Below are 24,730 nucleotides of genomic sequence, written 5' to 3' on the forward strand. Positions count from 1 at the left end.
ACTCCTCATGATTTTAGCCCCGCAAGGTAGTAACTTTTGGTTAGGATGACATAACTTCTTATGGTGCATAGGTTTCCATGGTACAGATGAATGAAAGTTACTTACCGAACTCTCTAACGTGAAACATACATAGTGTTTGTTTTTCCTGCTATAAATACTCCTGTTATAAACATTTTTGTGTACTTTTCTGATTATTTCCTTAGGAGATTATAAATGGTATTGTCGTCTGAAAGTTTTTCACATTTTAAGATTTTGCATACTTACCTATCCATGATTTAAAAAGCACACACTGTGCTTTGACTGCAGTGTCATAAATCTGCCCGGTTGGTTTTCTTGGATGATAGGTTACGTAGGTTCCTTGGTGAGTGTATGGTCCTGGGGAGTGCGGTGTGCCTGAATGGCATTTCTCATGGTTAGATTTCCCCCGGAGCACTAGAAACGGTCTAGGCTGCCAGATGCCAGGATTTGCTCTGGAGGTGTGAGGTGAAAGCCAGCTTAGGTGGCTGGGAAAGACAAGCTTTATCGTTTTGTGTTTACCAGGTGTGTTGCAGCCAACTTTGAAAGCCCTTTTTTTACCCTTTGTGATTAAAATACAGGCTGCTAATCTTTCATGATGAAAAGAGAAGCCCAAAAACAATTTCAGAAGGTGGATCTTTTACTGATTAGTGGTTGTAAAGATTTCACGTAGGTAGTATTCCAGGTGTTCTGAAGTTATTTTATTAGTCAGGTCTGCGTCAGTGAAATCAGCAAAGCCAGTGTATCTTTGCAAAGACTTGTGACAACAAGCTCATAACTGCATTCTCTGAGGTGCACAGTTCACTCTTAAGATTTTGCTTCTGGCATCTCTGTGCACCTTATGCTGTCAGCCTTTCAGGTTCCAGACACAAAACTGGTTTGACATTAATTTCTGGCATGACAGCTTTTAGATATCCTCTTTGCATAAGTCAGGCAAAATCTGCAGAGCCAGCATCATGCTTGGCACGTTAATTCCTTCTCCCTTTATTTGTTCCCTTCTCCATGCCTCCTGGTTCATACAACAGAGTCATCATACTTAGGCACTCAAACATTTATTGACTAGATTTGTATTTAATAAAATTAAATCTTGTCATTAATTAGTGAAAACTAAACTGAGGGAATCTACATTTAATGGAGCATGGAGTTGAACTAGGAAAGGGCAAATTTCTTTAAATAAGGCACAGATGAAAGATCTTATCTGTGTATTATCCTCCTGTTCTTTGACTTAGTGTTAGAATGTTCCAGCCAAAGCCTCAGTTTCAGGGTAATATTTCGGTGCTCTCTTCTGTGTTATACTTCAGGTAATTTAGAAACATTTATATTTCTAAATCTGTCCACTTCTGTAGAAACCTTTTATGCATTGTGTATCTCTCTTTATATGATCTAGTGTAGATTTAGATTGATAATGATTTTTTTTTAATTATTATTTTCTTCAGAAATGTAGTATTCTGGCCTAAGATGATGATGTATTTACCAACTGGAAAGATTATGTTAAATTTGAAATTGTACTCACTAAATTATGGAATCGTGTACTGTTCTAGTAAAGGTGTATGATGCTGCAGATAAAATTTCAAAAGGAGCTGTACGGAGAAAATTCTTGTTCAGGGACGCCTTGCTCAGTGAAGTTGCTGTTCTGTTGGATATATTAGTTCTCTTTTGGTAACTTAAGTGGAAAAAAAAAAGGGTGTTGGGATTTATTGGCCCCTGTAACCAGAGCCTCCTAAGGGGAGGGGGAGAATCCAGGAGCTGCAGGGAGGTCAAGGCGTGGTCCCTTCAGTAGGAGGCCTGCTTGTTTCTCCTTCGATTTCGTTGGTCTCATTCTTGCCACAGCAAGGTTTTCTCCAAATGGCTTGGAAGACAACAGCTGGCTGCCCCAAGATGATATTCAGTCTGGCTTCCATTTATCAGATCTCCCTGAAGGGTCCCTGCTTGGATCACCCCTTTGTCCTGTAGGACAGTGGTCGGTCAGGCAGGACGCTGCGATCTGTGGTCCTAACAGAACCACAAGGGACAAGAGGTTTCTGGGCAGATCAAGACAGCAGAGGTCTACCATAACATCTTGAACTGGCAGTTAAAAAAAAATGTTTTTTTTTAAATTGTGACAAAATATACAACTTAAAATTTACCATAGTAACCATTTTTAAGTTACAATTTAGTAGTGTTAAGTACATTCACATTATTGTGCAGCCTGTTTCCAGAACTCTTTTCATCCTGCAAAACTGAAACTATCCCCGTTAAACAGCAGTCCCTTCCCCACATTGTACGCTGGCAGCCGCCATTCTGCTTTCTGTCTCTGAATTTGCCTGCTCTAGGGACCTCAAAGAAGGGGAACCATGCAGTACTTGTCCTTTTGGGACTGACTTATTTCACCTGGCATGATGTCCTCGAGGCTCATCCATGTGGTAGCACGGGTGAAGAGGTCACACTTTCTTTCCTTTTAAAAACGGGATGTTGTTCCATTGAATATAGAGCACGTTTTGTTTATCCGGTCATCTGTTGATGGACGCTTCAGTTGCTTTCACCTTTTGGCTGTTGTGAACAGCGCTGCTGTGAACACGGAGGTACAGATATCTCTTCGAGACCCTGGTTTCAGTTGTTTTGTGAACTGGCAGTTTTTTAGACAACTCTAACTCACACAGGTCCAAAACTAAGTTCATCTTTTCTCTTAAAAACTGCCCGTATTCTTACCCTCCCTCTCGTGTCACCTTCACTGGTCACCTAAGCCAGATCCTGGGGCTTATTTTGACTCATCTCTCATGGACTATTAGTCACCAAGTTCAGTTGATTTTTAACTTGTAAATATCCTTTGCAACCCAGTGCTTCCCTGAGTGTGTTTGTTCTCAAACTGTTCTGTGAATGGAGAATTTCGTGGACAGATAAGTTTGGGAATTGCGTGATGTTGTTTAGTTTATCCTTTTCTTGGAGAACCAAAATGTATGTTAGCATACTAACATCTCAAGGAGCTATTGAGTTAATCAGCTGTTTTCCAAATATATTTGATCGTGGAACCCCTTTGTCTCTTAACATTTAGGGACGCGAAATTGAGCAAGAAACACATCCCTCCTGCTGCCTTTCTTTAGGTTTCATCTCTTGCTTGGATTGTAGCCCAAACCTCTGGAATTGTGGGTTTTCAACCTTTTTTGTTTCATTGATCCATTTGGCAGTGAGTTGAAGCCTTCTTCTCTTGGAATAAGAGGACATATCCAGTTAAATACATAAGATTGCAGATCCGGGCTGGCCCCATGGCCGAATGGTTGGGTTCGCGTGCTCCGCTTTGGTGGCCCAGGGTTTCCCTGGTTCAGATCCTGAGCACGGACGTGGCACCGCTCATCAGGCCATGCTGAGGCAGCATCCCACATGCCGCAACTAGAAGGACCCACAACTAAAATATACAACTATGTACCAGGGGACTTGGGGAAAAAAAGAAGAAGAAAAGATTGGCAACAGATGTTAGCTCAGGTGCCAATCTTTAAAAAAAAAAAAAGAGATCACAGGTGGTTCACTGATTTTCTAGAGGAGGGCTGTCCCCTGGTTCATCTTGAGCTGTTGCAGGCTGCAAGTGCTCCGTGGCGACAGTGTCATATGGTGGGGAACAGTGTGGGCAGTGCCGTTAGCACAGTCTCCCAGAGCAAGTTGTTTACCTGCTGTCTCAGTTTACTCATCTGTCTGTGAAGATAGTAATAGTGCCTACCTCAGAGTGTTGGTAGGAGAATTGAGTGAGTCCTTGTATTTAAAGCACTTAGAACAGTGACTGGTATGTCTAAGTGCTCAGTAAACATTAGTTGCTATTTCTTTCCCCCCTCATTTTTATCATCTTATTAGCATGATTTAGCATTATTTTTGTCATCTTATGCAAAAGATGATTACGGTTCCTGTGAAGTTCATTATCAAGAGCTTGTGCATGCATTTCCATAGTTAATCCTCAACGAAGGAAAAAAATGCATCTGATAACGTTACTCATATTTAACTTTTTTGGAGCTTAGTAAGTGGAAAATAGAGGCCGTCCTTTTGTTAGTATAGGATGTTTGCTTTATTTAACAAACTCTCAACACCTAGAAAACAGAATATTAGAGGAACACACTGTGGAAGGAAGTGTAGTTATGGGTGAATGGCTCACTTAAAGGATTTTTATTTTTACTGAGACTTAAATATTTTCCTTTGTGGGTTTCAGCAGAGAAGAGCATGGGTCCCGTCACAGCCCTGTGACTTTGGCCCTGTGACTTTGGGCACGTCTCCTAACACCTCGCCATTCACTTATCTACAGAAATGGGGCTGATTGTGTCTACCAGGGTTAATTTGAATATGGTTTAAGATCATGTATGCAGAAAACATACCCTGTGGGAGGTGGTCTGTAAATGGTTCCCTCCAGTCCTCTCCTCCCAGGGCAGTAGGAGAGGATCCGTGTGTAATCTCTTGCGTGTAATCTCTTGCTCGGCCCTGTGCCTCTCACTCTGTGGGTGGCACATCTTCCTGTTACCAAGGCTTTCTTGGCAAGCACTTTTAACTTTCTATTATTATTATCATCATTGGTGGTGGTGGTGATATTTTGTTTGGCATGGCTGCTGTAGTCACCTGCTTCAGAAAGCAAACCAGTATAATAAGGTATAACTTGAGAAGGCTTGCTCCCATCCTTGTCCCTGTCACTGCCTTCTCTGTCCCCTTAAGTGTCCTCCTGTATGCATTTCTTGTGTTCAGATACAGTTAGTACAAGTATATATTCTCCTTTGTTTTTATACAAAAGGTGGCTTACTCTATATACTGTTCTGTGCTTTGCTTTTCTCGTTTTACAGTATGTCCTCCTCTCTTTCCTTGTTAGGACGTAGAGTATTTCCTTATTCATATGTACGTATACATGTGTTTATTAGAGCTCTAGAGTGTTTCGTTGTGTGAATGCACCATGGTTTACTTAACTAGTCCCCATATTCATGAACATTGGGTTTGTTTCCACGTTTTTGCTGTTGCAGAGTGTTTTTTATGACCTCATATGTACAAGGTTGGATAAATTACCAGAAATGGTATTGTTGGGTTAAAAGATAAATGCATTTATAATTTTTGTTAATATTGTAAATCGCTCTCCATGGGGTTTGTACCGTTTTGCATACATTGGTGTGTGTTTAGTTTGTTGCATTGCAGACAGCTCTGCTCCTCCCTCCATACCCTCTTTTGAGCTGCCCTCTTAGTGTAGGGGGCGTTGTGCAAGGGAAGGAGACCCCTCTCGTGTTTCCCAAGTGGTACTGGGCTGTTGGAGTGCAGTGTTTTCCGAGCCGAGAGCTGGGGCACAGGGTTACAGTGTGGTGTGAGACTAGGCAGTCTGCCCGTCCTGATCCACTCTAGTCTTTGTCTTGGGATCTGAGGACGGAATGGCTGGGTGTATTGTGTGCCTGAGGCACCAAGTGGGTCTGGGGGCACAGTCAGTTGCTCTGGACGTAAAATATTATTGGCTGCTGTCTCTCTTCCTTAGAAGTTATTTTTTTCTAAAAAAGTTCACTGCTTTTAGCATGAGTTATTCCTATTTATTGAGGATTTGTAATCTAGAGAAAAGAGTAAAAACCACTTGGAATCCACAACTATTGTTATATTTTGATGAATATCCTTTCAGTCTTATGTGTGCATCTCCAACATAAATGGTGATCGTACACTGCATGATGTTTTATAACCTTTCTTTCATTTATTAGTGCCTCATGAATATTGTTCCATCTTTCAGTAATCATATATGCACATGTATGTATCTATCTGTGCGTGTGTGTGTGTATGTGTATGTGTATTTGGTATAGAATTCTGTTGGTTAGCTTCACCATGATTCTATGTTACTGGATGAACATTTAAGATTGTTTTGTTAGTCGTTTAAAATAACCCTTTGATGAAGACCCTTGTAGCTAAATCTTGTATGTCATTGTTATTTGCTTAGAATAAATTCTTAGAACTTCTGGGTCAAAGAACATGTACAAATCACTCTCAAAACTGACTTGCTATGTGTATTTCTAAGTGAGAACACTTGCTTATCACATTTAATCAATTTGTGGATATTACAATTTTTTAAAATTTGCCAATCTGTTAGGAAAATATGGTAAATCTATATTTTACTCTATACATATTTGTATGTTAGTACATTGAAACATTTTTTTTATGTTTGAGAACTCTTCTTTGTGGATTATCTTGTCAAGCCCTTTGCCCATTTTATTATTGGTGTGTTTGTATTTTTCTTTTTGATTCTTTTTTTGTGGGGGGAAGATTAGCTCTGAGCTAACATCTGCTGCCAATCCTCCTCTTTTTTGCTGAGGAAGACTGGCCCTGAGCTAACATCCATGCCTGTCTTCCTCTACTTTATATGTGGGATGCCTCCCACATCATGGCCTGCCAAGCGGTGCCATGTCTGCACCCAGGATACAAACTGGTGAACCCTGGGCCGCCGAATTGGAACGTGTGCACTTAACTGCTGCACCACCAGGCTGGCCCCCCTTTTTGATTTTTTAAGGCAGTATGTGTTAAGGATATTACCTTTTTGTCATGTATGGTACAAATATTTTTCTTCAGGTTGTCTGCTTATATATTTAGGGTCTTTCGATACAGAAGGTTTATATTTTCATGAACTCACATCTATCAAACATTTCTTTATAGGGTTTCTACTTTTGGTGTCATGTTGCGGAGGCCTTGTGACTTCTCTGATTGTCTGAGTATCTCTAGCTACACTTAGTATTCGGTGTGTTCGGTGTTTTTAAATGACGGGACGTTTATTTTAGTCTTTGGTGTCAGAGGAATGCTGGCTTTCTTAGTATTTTTCCTAACTGGCTGTCTCATTGTCCCACCACAAAAAAAATCACTCTTCCCACTGATTTGAAGTCCATGTCTTTACAGTTTGTTCTGTTTTCTGAAACGCAGTTGAAAATTTATGCTCAAGTTCTCTAGAAAGGCCCTTAGAGCTCTGGACTGTTCAGGCAGCTGGTGCAGGGTGACGTCGAGGAGGTAACTTGACCTCTCTGACTCGACTTCTGTGAAATCACATCTGACCGTCGGCCAGAGTTGTTAGTGAGGATCTGATGAGAGAATGGATATAAGTCAAGAAGAACCATGTAGAGAGTGTTTATAATGCTGCTAGTTCGGAAGGGCCAGGTACTGTTGAGGCAATGCCATCGTAGTTAAAACTAGTAACGTGACATAATAAAAGGTTACATTTTGTCTTTTGGAGGAATTAGAAAAACTAACAAAATAGCTTTTCTGGCTGTTAAGTAATTTCCCATTAGCCAGATAGAACCCAATCACTAAAATAAAAATTGGTGTGTTATACTTTTTTTTATCTTGATAGGGATTAAATACAGTATTTGATGTCCTTAATGATTAAAAATAAAAAGCAGGGGCTGGCCCGGTGGCCGAGTGGTTAAGTTCTTGCGCTCCGCTTCGGTGGCCCAGGGTTTCACTGGTTCGGATCCTGGGCGAGGACATGGCACTGCTCATCAGGCCATGCTGAGGTGGCATCCCACATGCCACAACTGGAAGGACCCACAACTAAAAATATATAATCATGTACTGGGGGGCCTTGGGGAGAAAAAGTAAAAATAAAATCTTTAAAAAAAATTACAATAAAAAGCAAATGTAATGCTGCATTTAACTTTTCACATGATGATTTTCTCTATTTGGTCCTTTTCTTTTCCTTTATTTTTTATAAATTAAGACAGTTACTTTATTTTGAACAAGAAAGTGGTGTAAGCAGCTGGAAATGTGCCTCGTAATACAAGAGGTTCTTCCCCCATTGTGCTCCACCCTGAGATAGAATTTTGGGAGAAAAGATGTCTTATGTCTGTTAATTGGTTAATTATATTATCTCCTATTTCTCATTCTTCGAAGGCAGGCATGACGTTGACTGATATCTGGCTTAAAGTCTAAGAATCATGTCCAGATGGAGCATGCTAAATAGTTACATTTTGGGAGATTAAACTTTCATTTGTGTTAACCTTGAATGCATGTGCTAACACAGGGCTACCGAACCACTATTTTTGACTTAAAGAAAGTAAATGTGATTTATCCACATTTTCACAGTTCCTTCCATGTAAAAGTCAGTTTCCTTGTTCGTTTTACTAAAAATATATTCTGTCGGCTGGCCCGGTGGTGTAGTAGTTAAGTTCACACACTCCACTTTGGCGGCCTGGGGTTCGAGGGTTCGGATCCCAGGCACAGACCTGTGTACTGCTTGTCATGCCGTGCTGTGGTGGCAGCCCACATACAAGATAGAGGCACAGATGTGTGATAGATGGCACAGATGTTCGCTCTGGGTGAATCTTCCTCAAACAACAAGAGGAAGATTGGCAACAGATGTTAGCTCAGGGCCAATCTTCCTCACACACACAAAAATAATAAAATAAAAATAAATAGAAAAAATATTCTGATGAAATAGTCTTGCAAAGGAAAGATAACCTAGCTTTGCGTCTTCTACAATAAAAAAGCAAAGAGTAAATGATTACTTTTCTGCTCAGTTATGTTTAGGACCTTTGCAAGTAGTGTATTAGTCTCTAGAGAGCACCACTCTGCTGCCGTGCCAGGACTTCCACGTACTCTCCTCGAGCATCACATGCTCCACACTTGTTCTCCAGCACACAGCCGAAGAAAAGAGCGTAGTTGTTTTCATTCAGTGTGAAGCAGTGAGAAAGTCCTGTAGGAAGTGTTAGCATGTCTTCTTTCTCCATGAAAATCTGGATCCACTGGTTCTCTTTATCTTTATGTCAAAATAGTCACTTCTATCCAAGATATATCAAATTGCATCATTCAAATGTTCCTCCTAAAACATCTTAATCTTTTTTTCTGTTTTGGTAGTATGTCTCTGCATGTAGTCATTATGTTCATCCAGAAGTAGTTTCTCTCTCTTTGGACTTTATCTGATTCTGGATCATTCTCGTGTTTATCAGCAGCCTGTTTTCAGTAACAGACTCCAGGCTGATGCGGTTGCTCCGGGCTGACTGGCCTTCAGTTGGTGGAGCCTCCTCTGGTCCCTGCACCACACCTTCACCGTCTTCCTTGCCTCGCCTGGAGAGTTGCCTGCCAATCCTCGGGGGCACTGGTGGGACACGGTGACCTCAGGCTCTTCATCTGGTCTGCAGATTCAGACATTCCCACTAACCTTAGAGAGTCAGGTACCTGGATTCATGGTGGGGATCTGAGCGTAGCTGAGTTCAAGACCGTGGATAAGTCATTTCATGTCTCTGAACTTTGGTTTCTTCATCTGTAAGACGAAGCTCCTCTGTAGGAGTTTGCGTGTGATATCACAGCTCTGAGGCCCCCTTTCCAGCCTCAGTTGCCCTGATGGCAGGAGCAGAGGACTCTGAAAGGGGTCCAGTTTTTTATATTCTAATCATGGGAAATTTGAGATAATTGTTGACTGACATTACTTATTTTTGTCCCTAAAATAGAAGACAAATGATCTTCGTTTTACCTTTCGTTTCTGATTATTGTCAGAGTAATAAGCAGATAGGCCTCAATGAAAGCCCCAAATGAAAGAATTTCCAGTAATGTTTTTGCATCCTATATTTAAAAATGTTTCCATAGAATTAAGGAATGAATTTTTTTTTTTCCAGATGTGGATGCAGGTTACAGTAAATTCTTGACTCTTTTGAACCCATAGGGATGAATCATTTTGGGACAACCACGTTTTCTAGATGGATGAGAGTTTATTTTTGTAATCACCACATTTAAAAAGCTTTAAATTCATGTGCCACATATATGACGGTGGTCCCGTAAGATCAGTACGATAGAGCCTAGATGTGTAGTAGGCCATGCCATCTAGGCTTCTGTAAGTACATTCTGTGATGTTCGCACAACCACGAAATCACTTAGCAACGTGTTTCTCAGAACGCCTCCCTGTCGTCAAGTGACGCGTGACTGAAGTTTGATGAAAAAATTCAAAAATGTATTTGCTGTGTCTTGGCATGGAGGTAACTGAATACAGTTTATTTTTCCTTACTAATCAGGCTCAATTTTGAACGTAGGTTGTGCTGAGCACTGTTCTGACAGGGGCATAGTACGGTTTGGGGTAGAAAGACCTGGATTTAAGTTTAAGTTTGACCACTTATTTACTCTGTTGCCTGGGGATAGCAACCCCTTCTTAACCTCACTTTGCTCATTTTTTAAGAAATTGAGATTGAAAAACTTGGTATAGACTAGTCTTCTGTAAGTGATAGCTCTCCTGGTTATTATGATAGGGAAGCCCTCCGGGGCCTGTTAAGTTGTGTATATTACACACACACACACACACACACACACAGTATATTTGTTTCATACTAACTCGCTTTGGGCTAGAATTCTTGCACTTTCTATACTTTTCTAATCAACTTCCCTGTTTTCGCTTCTTGAAGCAATCAGTGTGCCTGTGTTTGGGAGCTCTTCCCATAGGATTTGTGGCCTTGTCAGCATCTAGTCACTCTTAGTATGTACACAACTCAAGAGAAGAGGCCTGGCAGCGTGTAATGTTCGTGAATAATTGTGTGAAATTTCTGCAGCATTTCCTCTGGTGAACTCATGTTTTGTGTGTGTTTCAAAATAGTAAAGCTCAGCACCATTAAAACACTAGTATATTTGCACACGGGGCCTTCCTTTAGAAAGGAGTAGTGTTGAGCCACTCAGCAGAGAGTCATGTAGGCCAATTTGTTTTTCTCTCACTCCCCTCCACCTTTTATTGACTTGCGTGGCATGCATATACCCATGGTGTAGTATGTCTCAGTCTCAGTTTCAGAATACAGATTGAAACCATGTGGTTTTCTGTGTGTGTTTTTAAGCCTTGTATAGGGATTGTATCCATGAGCTTGACCCTATAAATTACACATCTACCATGTGCTCAGTAATCCTTGTGCATTGGATGGTTTTATCCCCATTTAAAGGTAAAGGAACCAAGATTTGGAGAAATTAAGTGCCTTATTGATTCGCTTTATCGATGATTACTTCTTGTCTGACTTCAAAGCTCGTGCCTTTTACCGTTAAACGTGCTGTCTGTTAGCTCCAAACTCGTGCAGACTGTGAGGCTCTTGTGACTTGGGTGGGTGTGTTGGAGTTGGTGTGGGCCTGGCGTTTACACTTCTTCCCTGTCCTGTGAAGGAGCAGCACGCCGCTGTCCGCCCTTCCCAACCGCGCAGTCACCCTTGGAGGTGTGTGTTTTAGCTGAGAAACGTGAAAGTATATGATCTGGTGTTAAGAAACTGTTTCCTTACTGGTATTCATTTAGAGCTAATTCTGTTTGCGGCTTTATAAATGGTTCTGGTGTTGAGGGAAGTAGAGAAGATAAATAGCTCTGGTGTTGAGGGAAGTAGAGAAGATAAATAGCTCTGGTGTTGAGGGAAGTGGAGCACTAAAATCAAGCTGAAACATGGCCACTAAGCCCAAACTAGTCAGACCATCTGTGAGCCTCCTTACAAGGCTGACTGAGGAGCTCGGCCCAAGCCTCCCCTTAGTTCAGGCAATGACTTGGAATCAGGGGTGCAGACAAGTACAAGTGCTTCTGGGTATTTTTTTTCTAACTAGCCCTAGTTTATGGGCCAGAGAATGCTGCTGTCCCATTCTTACCAGGCCAGGAGTTGAACAGAGCCTTTCTGTTCTTAATGGAAAAAAAGACATAAAATCCCAGAGTGCGTCTAAAAATTTTGACTAAAGTTTTTCTTTACTTAAGGGCCATTTCTTATGTTTTTGTATAATTGAACTTTGAAAAAATTTTTTTATTTTGAAATAATGATAGATGGGCAGGAAGTTGCAGAGATAGTACAGAGAGGGTCTTTGTTGTTTAATTGAGCTTTAACGTAAGTGATATGCTTTCTTCTCTCTTTAAAAATTTTAGACTTATGGAAAAACTTTCTAAGATGAAAGGTGCTCAGTGTTGGGTCTCTGAAACTTCTTTTGAACTAGTTTTCTGAATGACTTCAGGTACAACTGGAATAATGGCTGAAGTGCAGACGGCGCTGGTCGGGACTGTGCTGTGTCGTGAGCATGAAGTGGTTTCCCTGGGGGCCAGAAGCACCCCTGGAAGGAGGAGAGTGCTGTGGAGTCCTCTGGGTGCTACAGCCTTGCTCTCCTCAGCCTTTGAGTGCCTGTTGGTGCTCAGGGTTTTGCAGATCGCCGTAGTAACCCTGAAGCTACAGTTGTCAAAGTAACAGGTGATGGCTGGGAGCCAGCTTGGCAGCCGGTCAGCTCCCCAAATAGCTGAGGTTGCTCAGCCTTCGCAAGGTCCTGCAGACCAGCCTACGCGTGGGGAGGGTCAGCCCCGTACAGATATTTGATCTTTTTTAACAGTCATTTGAAGGGTTTTCTTAAAAGGCCCGAGCCTCTGTAGGCACTTAGATGAATTGAGATATACTACTTTGTGTTCTTGTTCATACTTACTCGATTAAACCACATGCAATTACCATTTTTGTAGGTAAAAAAGTAGTCAAATGTTGGAAGTTTCATATGATTCAACCTAATGTTTTCTGCTGTCACATTGAAAGTTCTTAGGAATGTGAAATAGCATGTTTTCAAGGAACCATTGCCTCCGCCTCTTCGCAGATGGAGGAGATACGACACTTACTGTTTTCATTGGGTTAACGAACTTCATCCTCTGGACAGTCATGGGGTGGGGGCTAGTATTTGCCTCCTTTTCGGCATCACCGCTAATGAGTTGGGGAGCTGGGTTCACCCCCTGGCAGTCTAGTCATGAGGCTGTCCTGCTTCTCAGCACTTCTGTCGGCCCCACCGCTCCCGTCATACTGTGAGAGTCCTGGGTGTCTGGGCAGCTGACGGGCAAGTGACGTAGGTGCGTCTCTTTGACGTCGTGGGAGAAAGAACTTAATTTTCTCCTAAAAATGAAGGAATTCTTCCACAATACAAGAGTTTTGGGGACTTACCGAGGATACTCTTGCAGTCTTTGGGCCTCTGGAGTTGAAGGTGAGGCTAGAGACTTGTTGGCCCTAATAGTGAAAGCATAAGCTCATGCATCGCTGAACCATGGGATGTTCTGAAAAATGTGTCACTCAGTGATTGCATCGCTGTGTGAACCTCATGGAGTGTACTTATACAAACTAGATAGCACGGCCTCTTATACCCCTAGGCTGTATGGTACTAATCTTATCAGACCATCGTGGTATTTGAGGTCCATCGTTGACCAGAACATTGGCTTGTGGCCATGACTCCAGATGGTTATTGCCTTGGAACAGGAAGGTGGATGTTTGTTTGGTATAGTCCATTCCGACCTTGCAATCCTGTGGTTCTCTGATAACCTCCTGCCTCTGCTCTGCGTTGCTCAACCTCCGATCCTGAGCATGGAGGGAAAGGAAGCAGCTCAGCCCATGAGGTAGTTTTATTTAGAAACTGCTCATTGGCCTCTTGCTTGCTGAGTCTCATGTTGGTATTGGTGGAGCGAGGCTGGGGGATAGAGAACTGGGCCCCATAGGAGCTTTGTGCAATGAGGGGAGAAGGGATGTGTCCCTGGGCCGTTTGTTTCTGGGGCAGCTGTCTTAGGTATTGAGACACGTGGAGACCTCTTCTAGGTCCATCCTCCTGGATCCTGTCGGGTCCACTCCAGCCTTTCCTGATGTATTCGTACATCAGTTCTGGCTCTGGCGTCCATTGAACAAGGTTGTAAAGGCTTACTCACTGGCTTTCCAGGGACTTTCCCTCTGCTCCCTAAGCATCAGACATGAGTCACCATGGTTGCAGGTGATTCTGTCATCTTCTCAGGTATTCTGTCTCAGCAGGAAAGGCTGGACTAACAACGAGTGACTACGGGAGACTCAGAAGACTTCCCACTCAGGCTGAGTAGGAGGAACAGACAGGCTGTTGAAGACTTGGTTTAAAATGAATTATGATCACTCTTCCTGGTTTCATCCTCTGATGGTCAGAGGAGGGAGAAGGTCAGAAATCTGTTTTATAGGATTTTTCAGGACCCTCCAAGGCTGGTGCTTTAGGTTGGTCCCAGTGGATGTGACCAGTTTAATTTGTTTGGTGGTGTCCTTCCCAAAGATGTCAGCTGCATCTGCATTCCTATTCGCATTTCTAGAGGGCAGTCAAGGGAGAAGCTCCCTCATTCCTGTCTTAGGAGGGATGGGGAGGGGAGTGGTATATATTCCCATGGCTAGGAGTGGGTTGGTCTTCAGGTAAGTTAGTATCATAAGTTGATCATGAATCTTCTAGCAAACTGTTATGTTCTTGGGAACTCTGGATGGTCCTGCTGGTGGGCATTCATTCATCCGTTGAGCACCTACCATGTTCTAAGCACTGACTGTGAGAAATAAGAATGAATAAAGCACAGCCTCAGCCCCTCACCTGGTCTGGTGGGAGATATTTACAGTGCACACGGGCTAAGGTTGTAGTGACACGTTTAACCAAGGCCTGTGGAGGCTCAGAGAGGAGAGTGAGGACGCTTGTCTGGGGGTCAGAAAGACTTCACAGGCCGGGTGAGGCATTTGAGCTGGACTTTGAGAAACTGAAGCAGAATTCTTCAGGGCCAACAGATGGGAAAGCTGTCAGAAAAATCTCAGGAGGACAGTCTTGGGCACAGTCAGGATTGAGGGGGCGCTCCTGGGGGTCCATGACTTGAGAACCCTGCCCTCCTCATTTTGTAACTTGAACGCCGAGCTCCCCCTTAACTGTGTTTTCTTTGTTGTTCTGTGGATTCATCATGACGAGTCACGGCAGCTTCTGTTTGCAGCGATGCCAGGTGCTGCTGGTGAGAAAGCAGCCCAGCTGCTCACCGCCTGGTTCCCCTGACTGGGGCTGCCCATGCCCCCTTCTCAGAACCAGCCCTATATGTTGTGCCTTTGTGTCATTTATCGAGCAGGCTTCTTAGGACCAGACTGGAGGACCTTTGAGTGGTGCCTCTTGGGATCCCACTGAAACCCTCCCTGCTCAGTGAGCTCACTTGGTGACCCGGAACAGAGGCTGCGTATGGTCCTTTCCTGTTTCTCTGTGTGTTTTCTGGCTTCCACCCTGGGTTTTGGTCAGCATTTATCTTTCCTCCTGTTTAGAACTCTTAATAGTGTCTGGGTCACTTTCTGCCAGCTCCCCAATTCCAGAGGTGGACCTGAGTCAGGCCCTTGGCTGTGTGTCTAGGTAGTGTGTATTACTTGAGAGTATCCATATTTATATGGTAATTGTACCCTCCGTAGTGCCTGAAGATCCCGAAGAGCAAGGCAGGTTTGAATGACTCAAAGTTACTCACTTTGGTATGAAATGAAGAGAGTCCAAAGGCAAACCGAGGATTCTTTGAAAGCAAAAGCTTTCTTTAGAGCGTGTGTTTGACGAAGCGGATGGATTACTATTGTGGTGCCAGAAATATGCTGTTGTGTTTTTAGCTCTGCATCCTGCCGTGCCGTCAGGGACGTGAGGATCCTTTGAAGTGAGTTCTGGCACCGTGGTTTTGTAGAGACAGTTGGTGTGGCAGAGAAGCATGAGGAGGGGGGTGTCCAGTGTGTCCTTTGAGTTGCTGTTGACAAGGAGCGTCGGTCCATCAGCACGCTGCCCCGCCGATCGTGAGGGGCGGACGCAGGCGGGAGCCGGGAATGTCCGGGCCTCGTGAAAACATCTGTGAAAGGTGTTTTGGAATCCTGCTTTTAGGCAGTGCTGTGCGAATCCCTCCGAAGTTTCTTCACGTCCCCTGGAAACCTGTCCTAGAGAGGGACACGCCGCTCTGATGCAGAGATTCCCGGGGCTGAAAAGCGCTGCACTTGTGAGCAGCTTTGCTGAGCTGGAGGTTGGTCAGATCTGAGTCTGGCTGGCGGCCACGGTTATCAGACAGCTTCCTGAGTCCAGGTCATCCGGGGGTTTGGAAGTTCAGAGCGGGGATGGGAGCCCTGCGTTCTGCCTCCTCCCAGGCGAGGGAAGGGTGTTACCAGCTGTCGGGCTTTCAGTAAAGCTGAACTTCTTCGCACCTGGGTTTAGTCATCTGTAAAATGGGCTAAGAGTGGTCCCCACCTCGTGAGATGGTTCAGGATCGGATGAGTCAGTACAGGTAGAAGGCTCAGCAGGATGCCGGATGCATTTGGCTCACACCGATGTAGTGTGTGTTTATTTTCCTCGTTATTTCTTATTTGAGGTTTCCACGACGTTCTGTACTCACTTCAAAAACATAAGTCTTTCTGTGGCTTTGGACTCCATCAGCAGTGGCTTAAGAATTCTTCCTGGGAGGAAGAAACCTTTGGTTCCTGGTAGTTTTTTAAATTCCCTTCCTTGCCCGAGGGGTGGTGCAGCGAGAGGGCAGTGCGGAGTGCGCCGTCGGCAGGAGCAGGTGTGTGGTGGCAGGCAGGGGGCGCCAGCGCAGACGCGTGCTGCCCGCGCAGAGTGGGGCCGTTGGGGTTATTTGATGTTAGAGTCAACGGTTCTTCTAGTTGCCACTTAAGAAGATGCCGTAGCCTTGGTATGAGGAGAAGCTGAACAGGGGTGATGAGAACTCTCCGTACTGTCTTCGCAGGTCTTCTGTAAATCTAAAATTAGTTAAAAATAAAAAGTTTTAAAAAACCAGGGGAAACCAGGAGTTGCTCATTGGTTATAGAATTTCAGTCGTGCAAGATGAAAACAACCGTGTGCAGTTAACAGTATTGAATGTACGCTTAAAAATTGTTAAGCGGGTAAATTTATGTTGTGTGATTTTGCCACTGAAAAAAGGAGAAGGAAAAAAGGCAAAAAAAGAAAGTTTAAAAAAAAGCCCTAGCAACAAAGCTGGCACATGGCGCCATGTCTGGCACGTACTGGGTGCTGAGTGAGTGCTTGTTGGGTCCACGAGTGAGTGAATTAGGTTTGAATCTAGTAACTGCATTTATACACACGTGACCTTTGGCTAAATTATGTCTTTTATGAATCTGCTTCTTAGTTTACAAAGTGCAGTAAAATCTATCTCATAGAGTTGGTGCGAGCATTAAATGAGGTTAAAGAACCTTATCAGGGGATCCAGTACATGGCAAGTGCTCTGAAATGTAGCTGTTATTCTTCTTCTTCTTAGCGATAGTATTGTTGTACTCTGGATATCCCTTTTTTTTTAAAATCCACTGTCCACTTTTTTGTACATTGAGGTTGCTCTCAACCTTTTACTCTTGTAAACACTACTATGATTAATAGCCTTATAGCTCACTCTCTGTGTGGAGACATTATGTTTTCGTAGCATATATCTCAGGGAGTCGCACGTTACCAGATTGCCTCCAGAGGGATTGGGAGAAGTTGTCTTTGCCCACAGCAGTGCAGGGAACAGAGTTTTGATAGACATGGGAGGGTGGGGGGCAGGGAGGGGTCCCTCCACAACAGAGGTGCCCTCTTTGCAGTAATGTTAAAGGTCGAGGGCCCCTCTGCGTGCTGGCCTGAGCCCCAGATGGTGGTCCTCCAGGGCACAGCCGATCAGCCTTGTGCCAGATAGCTGAGTGCCCCCACGCCACGGTTGCGGTTTGTTGATGACTTTCTCGCTGTGGCTGAAGGAGAGGAGACTTGATGCTGGGCACGCAGGGTGGACAGCTGCCCTGGCTGTGCAGAGCCATGCTGTTGGCAGATCGGGGAGCAGAAATGGAGCGTTTTTGCTTGGCCCCCCCTCCCCCGGAGGTTGTAGTCTGCCTGGAGTGTGGTGAGCCGGGTGGGCAGGTGATGGAGCCCTGATGGGAAATGGCCTTTCCCCTGACTGTTCGAGCTGGAGGAGGGCTTTGAGTGGCTGGTGCGATGGTTTTTGACGCTTTGGAAGCCAAGGATCTCTACTTCAGATTCCTCAAATGAGGTTCCACGTGGAACCTCAGTGTACTAAAGAGATTAATTTTATGAATTCAGACTTATAAGTACCATATTGACTTATGGAAAAGTCAGGGGAACAGTGGAGCTGATTTAATGAGCACTGAGTTTTGAGTTGGGTTCAGCGTGGCAGTCCCAGTGATCTGCCAGTTTTATTACCCAGTTTATTTCTGAGTTTAGTGTTGGTTGCAGTATGGAAAAATCCGATTCACTTGGATAAATAATTGCAGATCGTTTACTAATAGCTCACCTTGCAGTTTCAGGATCTCTTCAATTAAATTGGCCCAGAAGCCTGAGAGAACAGAACTTTTATGCAGGTGGAATCGCCCCGTGTGAGCCACGCTTCCGTTCTTTGTGTCTCGGTGTAGATAGATGATGACATGCTCACCCTTCAGTTCCGCGGCAGCCGGTGGGGGTTGCACGTGTCACTGCGTCACTGGCTAGTCCCCTGTGATGGGAGGGTGAGCCCAGATGTGCCTGGGCGGTGCCTGGCATTTCACTGACGTGATGCAGATGGGCTGGAGGAGCCTCCTCACTGGAGGCATTTAGGGAGCCGACGAGTATAGGCCTGCATTTAATAATGGTCTTCCAGCTTCCTTCAGAGTCAGTGACATATTTATGCGATGTTCAAATATAAGCTCAGAATTGGTGAGAGAAGCATTATTCTGAGGTCTGCAGAAGGAAAATGCAATCACGTTGGTGATCTTCAGTGGGTTAAAATTTGCTATAAAATTGAATTTGCTGGGGATTTATTATAATTTCAGAAATTGTTAAAATATATCCTAAAAGTGAGATTTGAGTAAAATTTTTCCCTAGAATTCTGTGGCACTCGCAACCTTTTGGTTACTTAGATCATGCTTGAAAATCCCTATTTGTTACATATCACAGCCTCACTCATTTTATAAATGATGAAATTGAGGCCTAGAGATGGGGAGTGACTTTCCAAAGGTCACTCTGCACGTTTCTGGGAAAGCTGGGAAGAGGAACACTTGGGTCTCTTTCTGCTTCTCTGTGCTGATTTTCTCTCCTAACTGGACTTCCTGAGGGGTCAGGAAGCTGGGGAACTTCAGTGGCCTCTTCCCCCTAGTTTTGTGTGTGCATGTGTGTAGGCACATGAGTGCACTCCTGTGTGCCCGCTCGCGCACTAGTCACCGAGAGAGCCAGCCTCAGGTAAGAGGGTGAAGTGTGTGGAGTCCGGGGTCCCCAGGCTGAGCCTGCCCGTCCTGGCGGTTCTACTCGTCCTGAGTCTTTCTCACCACATTTGCTGTGTGAAAACGTCATCTTCTCAGGACTCACCTCCCAGGCGTCTCTGCTCTGACAGGTAGTAGCTAGTCTGATAAACTCGTCTCAGTGAAAAGGTGGGGGGAACTGCCTGGTACCTCTCCCTCTTTTGTATAATCATAAGCATCTCACGGAGTAGGATGCTTTCACCCCAAGTGGCTGTGCAGGGGCACTGGGAGCATGGGAGGATGTTCTTAGTAGTGTCTTTCGTGCCTTTAAAATCCCATGCTATAGAGACTCAGCCTTAAGAACTCAGACTGACCTTCCTCAAGGCTGCTGCTGATCTGTGTGTTGCCTCTGTGAGAATTAGACAACAGTGTCTTGTCTGGGTGGGACCCCCTGCACCAGGGAGCATGGCCTGGCTAGTGGAAGGCAGGCGGGTTTTCAGCCATAATTCCCTGCCCTCACTTGGGCACTCCTGGCCGTGTACGACCTGCCCAGCCGTTCGCTGTAGTCCTGATCCTGCCTGTTATCTTCCAGCCAAATAGAATGACTTTATTGTTTTGCAATATACAGAGAACATACGGATTTACTCATGGTGGGTGCTTAATAGATGTTTTGGTTGACTGATAATTCAGAGTTGACCAAATACAGAAAATGGCACTTTGCTGGGTGACACCTGCCCTCATAGTGGCACTGATCACCCAAGTATCCACAGATACTTCTTGAGCACTTACTGTGTAGGAGGAGGCAGGGTACCAACAAATGTTTATTTAACGTTGATTATATGCCAGGCCCTTGGCTGGATGAAGAAGACGAAATGATGAGAAAGACAGCCATGGTCCTTTGCCTCATCTCTAGTGAGGGAGATAGACCCCAAATCACACAGACCAATAAGGAATGGGATTCTAGGTTGTGCTAAGTGCTCTAAAGAGAATAAGCAAGGGTGTGGAGAGATACGAATGGGAGTTGGGGAGGGGAAGTGAGCGCTGGAGACCAGGCCTGGATGATGCGGGTCTTCAGGGAATGTCCCTATGAGGCAAGCGCATGATCAGACCAAAGCACGGGAAGGAGCTGGTGTGCAGAGAGCAGTCAAGGCAGCTTGGACAAAGGGGGGAAATGGTTTGGTGTATTTTAAGACCTCAGAGTATGGGCTTGAGCATAATGTGAGACGAGGCTGGAGGCAGCACTGATAACAACAGTAGCAAACCTATTTAGTCTATACTGTGTGCCAGGCACTGTGTTGAGTGCCTCCCATATAGTCACTCTTTTATTGCTGATAACATTCTTTTGACGTATGTATTATTATCCTTGTTTTACAGATGAGGAAACTGAGGCACAGGGGGCTAAATGACTCACCCAAGATTTTACAGCTGGTAAATGGTAGAGCAGGAATTCAAACACAGGCAGTCTGATTCCAGACTGCTCGTATCACTATGTTATAGTGCCAGTGGAGGCTGGACCATGCCCGGCCGCAGTTTCTTCATCAGTAAGATGGAACTAATATGTGGATTAAAGGAGGTGATTATGTAGAGTGACTGGCATATCAGTAGCCATTCATGAAGTGGACCTTATATCTAGTGATGGTGCTGGTGGTAGTGGTAGTTAGTATTGTGGCAGGATGCGGAACAGATAAGCAACTCAGGCTCTAGGGAAGGGACGCGTGTCCTGACTGCTGTGATACAAGGAGGCATGGGGTAAGAGCCTTGAGGAAGGTGCTATGAAGGCTCCTCCAGCTGGTGGATGAGGGGAGGACCTTGCTGTAAACCTTAAAGATGGGCGGGACTCACATGTACAGAGCCGATAGAAGGGGCATTTCCTCCAAGCCATCGGATGAGCAGAGATGTAGATTTGCTCAGAGCTGGAAGGTAGGGCGTGGGGCCCCAGCACTGGCCTTTCGGAGGAGAGAAGCAGGAGCCAGGTGGAGGCAGAGTGACATCAGTGGGAGCCAGTGCTCAGCGGGGCGTGGTGCATCCTGAAGCTTTGGATCTTCATCTTCAGGGCATGTAGTGTCCTGGTGTCCATGGCTTGCTTTCCAGGCCTAATTTGAGGCTCCTCTCAAGTCTCAGATTGGCCTCTGGCTGAGGCAGTGAGAGAGGAATTCTCTGTTTTGGCTTTTGTTTGACATGCTGTCTGGCTGTCTCCCAGAGGTGTCTGCCCACTTCCTGGGTCCACGCAGAGACATCCTCCTCTAGGAGGAAGCTTTATTACCCACCCCTCCAGGCAGGTTGTTTTACAGATGGTTGCAGACAGCTAACTAGCGCAGGCTTCGAAGCTGGGTAGATCAGGGCTGGAATTGCGGCTCTCTTACCACCTTTACCTTGGGCCTCGTGTTTGGGCCTCCTGTGAAGCTGAGCTTCCTGTGAAGTAGAGGTTTCTGCCATCTCATTGTTGTGGAGGGTCAAATAAGCATTTCGCGCTCCCTGCCTGAGGCACATAATGAGTGCTGAGGTGATGGTGGTGGAAGTTACTAGAGTGCATGGTGTGGCAGGCTCTAAATACTCTCAGGAAGTCTGGTTGAGCCTACTAATTGCCTTCTCCCATATTTCTGAGGTTGGCACGACTCAGTGGAGCCTGTTGAGATGGATTGTAAAGCCGTTGCCAGGCTCAGTGGGACATGATGCGACGCTGTGTGTTTGGTGTCCTGGTCTTAGGCTGTCATTACGGGGTGGGAACAATAGCATCCTTGGAAGTGTTTGTGGTGTGAGTGAAATGCCAGCAGTTTGGTGTTCCAGTCCAGTGCATGCCATCTTCCTGTGGACGGAAGATACTGACTCTGCTGTTCTGCTACCTAAGAATGGACAGAGCAGGAATTTTGGAAGAACTACCACCCAGTTCCTCAGACTTAGAGAGCAGCTGTTTAGGAGCCGAGCATAGTTCTAAGGTCAGTACACGAAACACAGAGACGGTAAGACTCCTCTTGGCCTCCCGTAGTCCGTGTCAGCACAGCTGGCTCCGCGATTTTCTCTGGGGCTTTGTTGGTTGATGGTGGGGTGAGTACCTTTGGTGTTTAGAGGGTGTGGCCAGGAGTACTAATTATCCTATAATGTGCACAGGGAGAGTCCTGTGCAAGGGAGAATTTTTCATTAGTCTCCGTAACTTTTAAATCTCTCTCCAGACATTCTTGTGGGGGAAAAGCCCTGTTTATAATTTTATGAGCCTAGAACCTAATTCCATTTTACATAAAGTACTTTTTGCATTGTTTTGATATACCCTGAATTTTCTAGGAATGCAACTACTATATAAATTGATAGAGTATACTATATAAATAGCGTGTTCTTTTACTTTCGTTTGTTTGGAACTTTACTGAAAGCCGCTCGCCATTTTCATCAGTTGTGTTACTGATGTCGATGTGCTTGTGTTTGTGTCACCGGCAAGAGCACACAGCATCCGTCTGCATTTGTAGTTACCTTTATGGTTATTCTACTGTTGCTGCAAGTGAGAGACTGCTTCATTGTGTCTCCCAGCGTACTCATGGCAGAGCAGTTACATGTTGAAATACAGATCCTTATACATTTCTTTAAGCTCTCTTTATTTATAGTTGGACATTATATTGATTATTTTGAAATTTTGCATGTAAATAGTTTATATTATTTTTGATTTTCATTTCAGAGTAGTAGAGGAAGCATTACAAAATGTATGTTTAAAAAAAGGGAAGAGGGGGCCAGCCCAGTGGTGGTGTGGTTAAGCTTGCAGGCTCTACTTTGGCGACCTGGGGTTCATGGGTCTGGATCCCGGGCATGGACCTACACACAGCTCTTCAACCTATGCTGTGGCATCACCCCACATACAAAAAATAGAGGAAGATTGGCACAGGTGTTAGCTCAGGGTGAATTTCCCTCAAGCAAAAAGAGGAAGATTGGCAACAGACGTTAGCTCAGGGCCAGTCTTCCTCACCAAAAAAAAAAAAAAAAAAAAGGGGGTGGGGAGGAGAATGTTTAGAACCATTGCTCTAGTGCATTGGTTTCATATCAGTTAGACCTGACAGAGTGCAGAGAAGTCTGTAGAGAGTTAAAACTCCACCTTGTTCTAAGTTATATTGTGTATAGCCTCGATTCCAAACTCATTTGAATAAAGAGTTGTTTTTAGCTGATGGTTTTGAAGTTGTAGAAAATGGGTGTATCTGTGTGTTGTGAAGTGGTTATGGTGGTTTAGTCCACAGCACCCTGTATCTGAGAGTCTTAGCCTGAGGGCCTCTAATTCTTGTTGTCATCACCACAGCCAACCAACCAGTGGGAGTGTCCCCATGTGATCTGAACCAGAGCAGTTTTAGAGAGTGTTAGAATGCTCATTGTAAATGTTGAAGTTATGTGCTAGTTCAAGAGTGATTTTTGCATTTTCAGGCTTCGGCAATTCTGATTAAATGGCATTGTTAAACGGCTTGTGTAGTTTATAATCAGCAAGAATAACGAGGGGTAACAGCCTGGAGGCTGGGGAAGCAGAGCCTCTTCCCCTGAAGGCCTTGAAGGTATCACCAAGTAGCGATCTTGGAAACATCCTAAAATGTTTAATAAAGTACTTATTACGTCATATCAGTCATGGGAGGCTGGTGCTGATGGAGCTAAATGGTGGAGGAGGAGGTTGGATGGCGTGGACCTCGAAGGGAGCAGAGTCGAATATAAACACACTGCAGTTGTTTTCTGGTTATAAATACCAGCAGGGTCCCCCGTGGTGGACAGGTCTCAGCGGAGCTTCCGGACTAGACAGAATAGGAGGAAGTACCTGGTCACACACTTCCCAAAAGTTTGGCCGTGAAAACCCCATGAACAGCAGCGGAGCATTGTCTGATAGAGTGCCGGACGGTGAGAGGATGGCGCAGAAAGACCGGGCAGGTTCTGGTCTCCTGTCCACAGGGTCAGGAGGAGGAGGCATCAGCTCGGTGGCACTGACAGCAACAGTTGTGTCCAACCCTGAATATCCATGCTATTATTACCCAAACAGTCACATCGGCTTGTATTCTGAATTAAGATGGCTTTTGTTTAGTACCTGATGTATGGTTTCCTCTGTGCTCGGTCCTTGGCAGCAGTTAGATGAGAGGCAGTTGGTTTTGCAGGTGCAGAAACTTGAGCTCAGAAACGCAGGTGCCCAGGACCACACAACTCATAAGTGCAGGGCCAGGATTTAAACTCGGGTTTGAGTGGTGCCAAAAGCACTCCTTAAGCCCTGTCCCAGTCTTCGCTCTGGAGATGGCCGTCATCATCAGCTTGTTTGCTCACTGTTTTCTACCCAGATTCTAAGGCAGATCTCATTTGGCCCAAGTCTGGAGATAGAAGTTTTGACATGTAATCTATGATTGTGTTTCAATGAGATATGGTTAGAAAGTTCCAGCCCAGTTAGTAATTTAGCAACTTAAAGCATTTGACAAGCATGGTTAACCAAAAACCTAAATCATGCTGAATGTTTGAAGTGGTAAAGGGTAGGGGAGATTTTTATATTGTTACTAGTCTGCTTTTAAAGATGTGTTTGTAAACTGAGAAGCCTAGGTGAGTGGTGTTTATACTACTGATGTTAGACTGGCTTTGGAAATTCCCCCATTGTGACTTCTTGTAAATTTGGCTGAATAAACTGACAGGGGATTCCAGCCCTTGTTGTGTAATTAAAGGTAAGGATACTACGTGAATTTCATGCCCCCAGCTGTCCTGACCTTAGTTGTAGCTGCCAGTGGAACTGTCAGGCCATGAAAAGCTCTTGCTTTTAAGCAGGGATGGTCTTGCTTGCTGTTCTCAAGTTACTAATTAGGGAGGACATTTAATAGTGGTATTTTTTTTTCTTCTTAAAAACAATCAAA

General features: G+C 44.6%; 1 protein-coding gene across 8 annotated transcripts in view; it reads left to right on the top strand.

Annotated features, from left to right (window-relative positions):
- JAK1 (Janus kinase 1) overlaps nucleotides 1–24,730 on the top strand; it is a 142,881-nt gene that overhangs the window by 35,882 nt on the left and 82,269 nt on the right. Inside the window, exon 1 of one of the 8 annotated variants that reach the window (XM_070267530.1) lies at nucleotides 21,681–21,826. The exons of the other annotated variants lie outside the window; for them this stretch is intronic. The gene's annotated coding sequence lies outside the window, so the exon portion shown is untranslated. Of the gene's footprint in view, nucleotides 1–21,680; nucleotides 21,827–24,730 lie in introns of those variants that run through there. 8 annotated transcript variants of the gene reach the window in all.

Source organism: Equus caballus, chromosome 5 (assembly GCF_041296265.1).
Source record: "Equus caballus isolate H_3958 breed thoroughbred chromosome 5, TB-T2T, whole genome shotgun sequence".
In the NCBI taxonomy this organism is placed as follows: Eukaryota; Metazoa; Chordata; class Mammalia; order Perissodactyla; family Equidae; genus Equus; species Equus caballus.